This window comes from Varanus komodoensis, unplaced genomic scaffold, assembly GCF_004798865.1.
Source record: "Varanus komodoensis strain SLA01 unplaced genomic scaffold, ASM479886v1 scaffold740, whole genome shotgun sequence".
Taxonomy (NCBI): Eukaryota; Metazoa; Chordata; class Lepidosauria; order Squamata; family Varanidae; genus Varanus; species Varanus komodoensis.
The window spans coordinates 15,331-22,871 of record NW_025336402.1 but is presented as its reverse complement, the minus strand read 5'-3'; the positions used below and the strand labels follow the sequence as shown (position 1 = coordinate 22,871).

At 43.0% G+C, this 7,541-nt stretch overlaps 1 long non-coding RNA gene across 1 annotated transcript; it reads right to left on the bottom strand.

Moving 5' to 3' along the window:
- Window positions 1–361: 361 nt before the first annotated feature.
- Window positions 362–3,944, bottom strand: LOC123034995. Its single transcript, XR_006416875.1, has 3 exons — window positions 3,129–3,944; window positions 2,209–2,280; window positions 362–1,939 (listed from the first exon to the last, which is right to left on the bottom strand). It is a non-coding gene; the product is annotated as an uncharacterized LOC123034995 (long non-coding RNA).
- Between the last annotated feature and the right edge of the window lie 3,597 nt (window positions 3,945–7,541).

Here is a 7,541-nt window from a genome sequence, read left to right as displayed (position 1 = left end):
TACGCGTGCTTTGCCTGCTGAGCCTCATGTCACAACTGAGTGCCGGTTCTTTTCTCTCTTGTTGCGGGTGTGAGTACAGCATTGTCTCCCACTCCCGAGCGTGCGCCATGATCGCGCCCGCCTCCCCGCCTCCAAGATCACGCCCGCCTCCCCCCAGCGTGCCCACTCCCCCCGAGCTCACCCATGATCACGCCTGCCTCCCTCCCCAGTGCGTCCGCCTCCCCCACCCCGATTGCACCCGCCTCCTTCCCAGCAGGCCCATCTCCCCCCGCCGAATGTGCCTGCAATCACACCTGTCTCCCTCTCCCCCAGCAAGTCTGCTTCAAATTTTTGTGTTTTTTTAAAAAAAAGTTACAGAATGGATTAAGCTTATTTACATTGAACCTTATGGGGAAACTTGCTTTGATATACGAGTGCTTTGGATTACAACGCTTCTGGAAGGAATTATGCTCACAATCCAAGGTTTTATTGTAGACCTAACTGCCATAAAAAGTGACTAATTAACCTCAAAAGGTGATTGGGTACTTTAGTGAATAGAAATAAAGGTGTGCAGGAGCTCATTGGTGCAAATGGATACCTCATTGCCTACCCTTGCTATAGTCTTATCTAATTGAGAAAAACAGAAGGAGGTGGCATTCTGTAACTGTGTCAGAGAAGCCAACATAATATAAGTGGTGCAGTAACTTAGTTAATACAGGTACAATAATGTAGACGTATAAACAGACCAGTATTTTTGTGTAGCAAACAGCCTTTTTGTGAATTGCTATAAAAGCTCACTTGAGTGAAGTCAGTATTGGGGTCACAAAAGAATGTTCCCCTCCCCTCGCTTACTATTGTGTGTGTCTCAGTTTTGTTGCCTAACTACTGTGGAACTAAGTTGCACAGCCAATGAAAAGCGAATGAAATCAGATTGAAAAGCCAGCAAGCATCAGATTTTTAAAATTAACATTTCTATACCGCTCATAGCTGAAGCTCTCATAAAGAAGTCATGTTTTCCCAATGGTCTGTCGGGTACTACTTATGACTGGGTTCTGCCCTATTATATACAGTCAGCTTGTACCCCTTGTTTGATGGCTTATTCTACCTGTATCCCTGACTCTATTTGTGTGGGGGTGGGGTGGCAGTATTTTTGAAATCAAATGTGGTATTTTCAACTTAGAGTTTTGTGATGGCTCAGAGCATTTTCCTCAATCTCTTTTTTAAAATGAAAGGTTTAAAACAGAAAAGGGAAACAAACAACAAAAAATGAAATATTAGTACCCCACAAACATCATCACATAGATTTGATATAGTTCTAATTCTTTTATGTTTAACATTTTGCATTTTGTGATTCAGACACATATAAAATATGCTGTGTTTTGTATTACTTAACTGTACAATTGTATACTACTAAATATTAAAAGCTATTCCCATAAAACTATTAAAATCAGAATTAAAATCAAATTTAAAATATTTGAAAAACAATACAGTCAAAATAATAATAATTCAGAGTAGTACAGGAGCATGGTTAATAAAATGAAATGGCATGGTAATTCACATTTAATGGACTGAGCTGTCCAAGGCTACAGAGTAGAATGCCTTGCTTTGAAGCAGGTGCTGAGCTGTGTTTATTTACACATATGCCTCAGGGGCACTTCATGCATCCTGACATGTAAGCACAAGAGTGCATGTGAATATGCCTGTTCCATCCTATAATTCTACTTCCTTAATTTAAACCTATAATCTGGCAAGTGTTTTCTGGTTAGGGGTATTTTGTTAACTTTGGAGAGGAGAAAGCCATGGTGCCATGTGTGAAACTTGTGAATAAACAAACCTGGATCTCCTCTTTCTCCTTTCTGACCTGGAGGTCCTCTACTGCCTTCCATGGGACTTGGATCTCCTACTGTACCTTTGTCACCCCAAATACCTAGAAAACCTGGTGGGCCATATCCATCTGGACCTGTTGTGGAAGAGATTAGTTTGAATGGTGAGGAGGAAGAGACTGTGTAAGCCACCCTGAAATTCTTGCGAGAGGAAACAAATCTTACAAGATATAAATAAACAAACAGCAATAACTTAGAACACTATAGTTTTCCCTAGATTTGGAAATGGCATCTCTGTAATTATCCAACAGTATGGTCACAAAATCTAGAAATATTTAGATGTGAAAATCAGTGGTCAGCAGTGAAAGTTAACCCATCTCAGTAACAGCAGATAATTGGTACATACCTGATGATCCTACTGAGCCTTTAGCACCTGCCAAACCATGCAACCCAGTGATTCCTCTAAAGCCAGGAGCACCTGCAAAAGTTGCCAAACTTAAAGTATTCATAAACCTGGGATGCAATTCAGTTGCCTCCTGACATTGTCCGGAAGGGCATAGGGTTTCAAAAACCCAAAGCCAAGCCCCTGGACTCTCAATGCTGGCTCAGAAAGAACTACGCTGGCTGCTTGTCTGAAGAAGATTGCTGAGTGGTTGCAACTTCATCATCCCCAAAAGTGTTTCATCAACCCCACCCCCTTACCATTTTTTCTGGTAGTCTCAATCCTGCTTGTGAAGACTTCTAATCAATGTATTCGTAGTAATCAATAAATCTAACATATTTGGCCTTACATATATAAATTCTATAAGGTAATATATGCAAGCAGCAAATAAGATAGCCTAATGCTTGGGCTCTCAGACTTGACCTCTGCTTTGTAGTCTGTTTGTCATGTTGAATAAATGCCTAGCACTCGCTTGGTAGTCAGATTGCTTGGTCAGTGCTTTTCTGGCATTCTCTTTGCAAGGTTCAAGCAGCTTCTGCAGTTCTGTGCACCTATACATTTTTGTTACCAGGACAAATAGCAGCTTAGAAGCAAGGTGTGTGCAGTGCATATATGTCACTGGGAAAGCAGTGCAGGAGAAAAATATTAACCATGCTTCCTGCCATGGACCTGATCCTTTTCCTGTGGCTGTAATTGAAAAGAAATGCATATCTACTGTTCCATTATAACATGGAGCTTGGATTTAAAGGCTTGTGTACTGGAACATCATAGAAAACATTTTTAGCATTTATTGTAAATAGACTCATGTGCAGAACATTCCTCTTTAAGCTCAAAATAGCAGAATAATAATATACTAAAAACTAAAATGAGATGATTTAACTTACCTTTTCCTCCTGGAAGTCCAGTGGGGCCGAGATCTCCTTTTTCACCTGTCAACCCAGGAATGCCTGGATCCCCAGGTACACCTCGTTCACCAATCCACCCTGAAAGTCCTATGAAACAAATACAAAGTAAATACTGAGGACCTATTAAACTGTTATTATATAAACAAACAGTGGTAACAGTAAGACTGAATTGCTGAAAGAGCTTATTGTGAACTACTCCAAAGCTGTGGGGTGCTTTATTTGGAAAACAGATTCTAGAGCAGATTATAAAGTACTCAGTCTTTAGGCACCTTGATACTAATTCAGTGATGACTGGAAGACAGCATGACTATGTCAAGAGTAAGTCCTGCCAGAATAATTGTATTTCAATTTTTTACTTGATAACTTGTTTAATAGGTCATGGAAAAGCTGTGGACAAAATAATCAACTTAAAATTATTAATTTAATTAATTAAATTAATTAGGATAGAGTACTATTCTATCTCCCCTTGGTCTTCTTTTCTTAAGACTGAACTTGCCTAGTTCTCTCAATCTTTCCTCAAAGGACTTTTGCCTCCAGTCCCTGAATTATCCTTGCTGCCCTCCTCTATAGCCTTTCTAGCTTTTCTGCATCTTTTTAAAACTTAGGTGCCCAGAACGGGATACAGTACTCCAGTTGAGGTCTGACTAATGCTGAATATAGGGGAACTAATATTTCATGCCTTTTGAAACATAGGAACAAAGCAAGTCAGAAGGGGTCCTCCTGGGTCATCTAGTCTGACCCTCCGTTCTAGCTGGCTCCACTCATGGACATGTGGTTGTCCAATCTCTGCTTGAACACCCTCATTGATGGGGCCTCAACCCTTGGGAGCCCATTCCATAGGGGTCCTAACCATCAGGAAGTACTTCCTGACATCCAACCTGAAGCTGGTTGCTTGAACTTTGCCCCATTCCCACCACTGCAGGGAAGAACAGGTCATGGCTCTCCTCCACATGGCATCCCCTCACATGCATGTAAGTCACTGAAAGAGCCCCTCCTCTCCTCCAGGAAGACCCAGTTCCCTCAATCTCTCCTCATATGTCATCCCTCCCAACCTGGCTACCATTCTTGTGACCCTGCCCTGTACCTAGCTATAATGTGAAGCCCAGAACTGGATGCAGTACCTCAGTTTTGGGCACACCTGCAGCAGTATCACCTCCCTAGATCTGGAAGTCATGCTTCTGGCTCTACATCCAAGGGTGGCATTTCTTAACTGCTGCATCACACTGCCATCCTGCTGTTGACAAGTACCCCAAGATTCTTTTCACAAGTGCTGTTCTCCATCCACTTGTCCCCCATCCTGCACCTGTGACACCTATTCCTGTGCCCCAAATGCAAGATGTTGCACTTATCCACATTGAACACCATCCTGTTGTCTTCTGCCCACTTCAACAGCCTGTCCAGATCCTTCTGGATCTGGATCACCTGCTCCTCATTTGTGGTCACCACCCCCACTTTGTTATCATCCATGAATTTAGTCAGGAGGTTATCCCCTCCTCCAGGTCATGGATAAAAAGGCTGAAGAGAACTGGTCCCAGAACTTGAGCCCTGGGGCACTCCGCTGGTCAACAGCTGCCATTCTGATAGTCACCCCCTTCTTGTTGTCTGTCCACCATGCCCTAATCCATCAGACAGTGCAGCGATCTATCCCAGAGCTCGAAACTTTCTAAAAACCTGAGGAGCTCCTTAACTTTTCAAGTAATACTTCTGTTAATACAGCCCAAAATAGCATTTGTCATGTTTGCAGCTGCATCACATTGTTGGCTCACACTCATGATGACAACAACCCCAAGATTCTTCTCATTGGCAGTATTATTGAGCCAAGTATTCTCAATTTTGTAACAATGCATTTGGTTTCTTATTCCTAAGCAGAGGACTTGGCAATTGCGATCACCCTCTGTTTTATCTCTGTCTTCCAGGGGATTTGGTATTTCACCCAGCTTTGTGTCATTTGCAAACGTAATTATCTTTCCTTGTACTTCCTCACCTAAATCATTAATAAAGATGTTGAAGAGCATTGGGCCTAGGACTGAACCCTGCAGCATCCCACTTGTCACCTCTCTCCAGTTTGAGAAGGTGCCATGGCTGAGCACTCTTTGAGTCTGATTTTGCAGCCAATTGTGGATCCACCTAATGGTTGCACTATCTAGCTTACTTTTGCTACCATGATTCCCCAAAAATAAGACCTATCCCGAAAATAAGACCTAGTACTATTTTTGGTACTTGCTAAAATATAAGACCTACCCCAAAAATAAGACCTAGCTGTGTTTATTCCCAGGGACAGTGGGGAACATAAAGAGCCTTTTAAAACTTTATTTTTAACTTAACTTTAACTTAATGCACTGTGTGGAGGAAACATGCTTATGCAGCTCTGCTCCCTCCACTCCCTGTGGAGGGAGCAGAGCCACATAAGCTGATGCTTCCTTTATAGTGCTGGCTCCTGTCACAGGCAGACTGATACCAAATGTACTCTGCCTGTGACAGGAGCCGGCTTATGCAGCTCTGCTCCCTCCGTGGTACAGTGAGCTAATAAAGAGTGTTGCAGAGGATGTGGCAGTTAGCAAATGATGATTGCTGATAATTAACAAACGCTTTTCCCTTACTGATGATTAAGAAAAAACTTTTCAGGCAGCGGAGGGAGCAGAGCCACACACATATAAAAAAATAAAAAAGACAGTGTCATATTTTCGGGGAAACACGGTAGCTTGGTAATCAGAATCTCATGGGGCACTTTGTTAAAGTTTTTCCTAATGTCTAGCTAGATTATGCCCACAGCCTTTCCACAGTCCATTTGGAAGGTTTTCCAGTTTAAAAAAGAATAAATTAGTCTGGCAGGATTGTTCTTGACAAATTCATGTTGGTTTTTAGTAATTACAGCATTGCTTTCAAGAGGTTTGTAGACTGACTGCTTGATAATGTGCTCTATATTTCCCCAGGGATTGATGTTAAACCAACTGGTCTATAGTTCTCAGGTTCATTTGTTTTTCCTTTCTTGTAGATGGGGTCCACATTAGCCCTTCTCCAGTCATCTGGCATTTCTGCTTTCTTCAATGAATTCTCAAAGATTACAGATAGTGGTTCTGAGAGTTCTTTTGCTAGCTCTGGGTTGAAATTCATCAGGCCCTCAAGATTTGCACTTGTTTAGCCCAACTAGATGACCCCTGAACATTCGCCTGGCAATTTTGGGCTGCGATTCTGCCCCTTCAACTTGTACTACATTTTCATCAGTTCTTCTTTTGGGAAGGACTGAGCTAAAGTAGGGCTGGAGCACTTCTGAGTTTTCTTTGTACTCTGTGTTATCACTGTTCCATCCACATTGAGTAGCTGAACTCCCTTCTCTTTCATCTGTCTTTTGCTTTGGATATATTTGAAGAAGGCTTTTTGTTGCTTTTAGCTCCCCCACTATCATCGGTCCATTCATTGCTTCAGCCTTCCTGATGCCATCCCTGCATTTCCTTGCTACTTTGCTTATATTCTTCCTATACATATCCTTTTTTGTTTTCAGATCATCCCTTAGCTTTTTGTGAAGCCACATGAGCTTCCTCTGTTGTCCACTACAGAGGGCCACCACAGCAGCCACTCCTAGCACTGACACTCCTACTCCTCATTGCCTCCCCCACTGCCATGATTGCATGTACCAACCACACTGTGGCACTGGTGTAGCCTCCAGACTTCATGGCCTGGCACCTGTTGCATGTGCCCTCCCTCCACAGCAGCCCATTCCTGGTCAGCTGATCACTTCACAGTACCCCATGGAAAGTGCACCAGCAACTTTGGAAGAAGTGTCATAGGCCAAGAAGGAGAAGTGAGGCCCACCAGAAGTGGCAGGTGCACTTAGTGGACAGGGAGGACTGGTGCTTGCAGAGCATGTGAGTACAGGGAACCAAACCTCCTTCTCCTGTCTCTAAGCTCACTTGCATTTGTGCTCCTCCTTGCACTTTGCTCCTATCTCTCTGCCTAGCTTAAGGAGTGATCATCTGCCATTTTACAAGGTTACTCCTCCTGCAAAAATCTATCCTTCTCCATGTTATGAAGATGCAAGATAGGACAGTGCAGGCAGTCCATCTCTCACTTTTGTTCTAGAAAAGGAGGGAGAGGAGTGCCAAGACCTCACCTCAAACCACAGAAGAAGAATACAAAGACTAAGGACACATCTATGTGGCATAAAGGTAGATGAGTCTCAAGAGGCTGGGAGGGGGTTCATGGAAGAGTGCCTGCATTGTACCAAACATGCATTAATTAACTAGGGCATCCTTTTTGCCTGCCCCCCTTGTGAACATCACAGCATGTCTTCTTCAGCAGAGGTTCCTGCTAGTATCCAGGTGTCTGAAGTGGGAAGAATGATGTTCCTAGCATGTTGGCCATTCTCCTGAGCAGTGTCCTACTCGGACACTG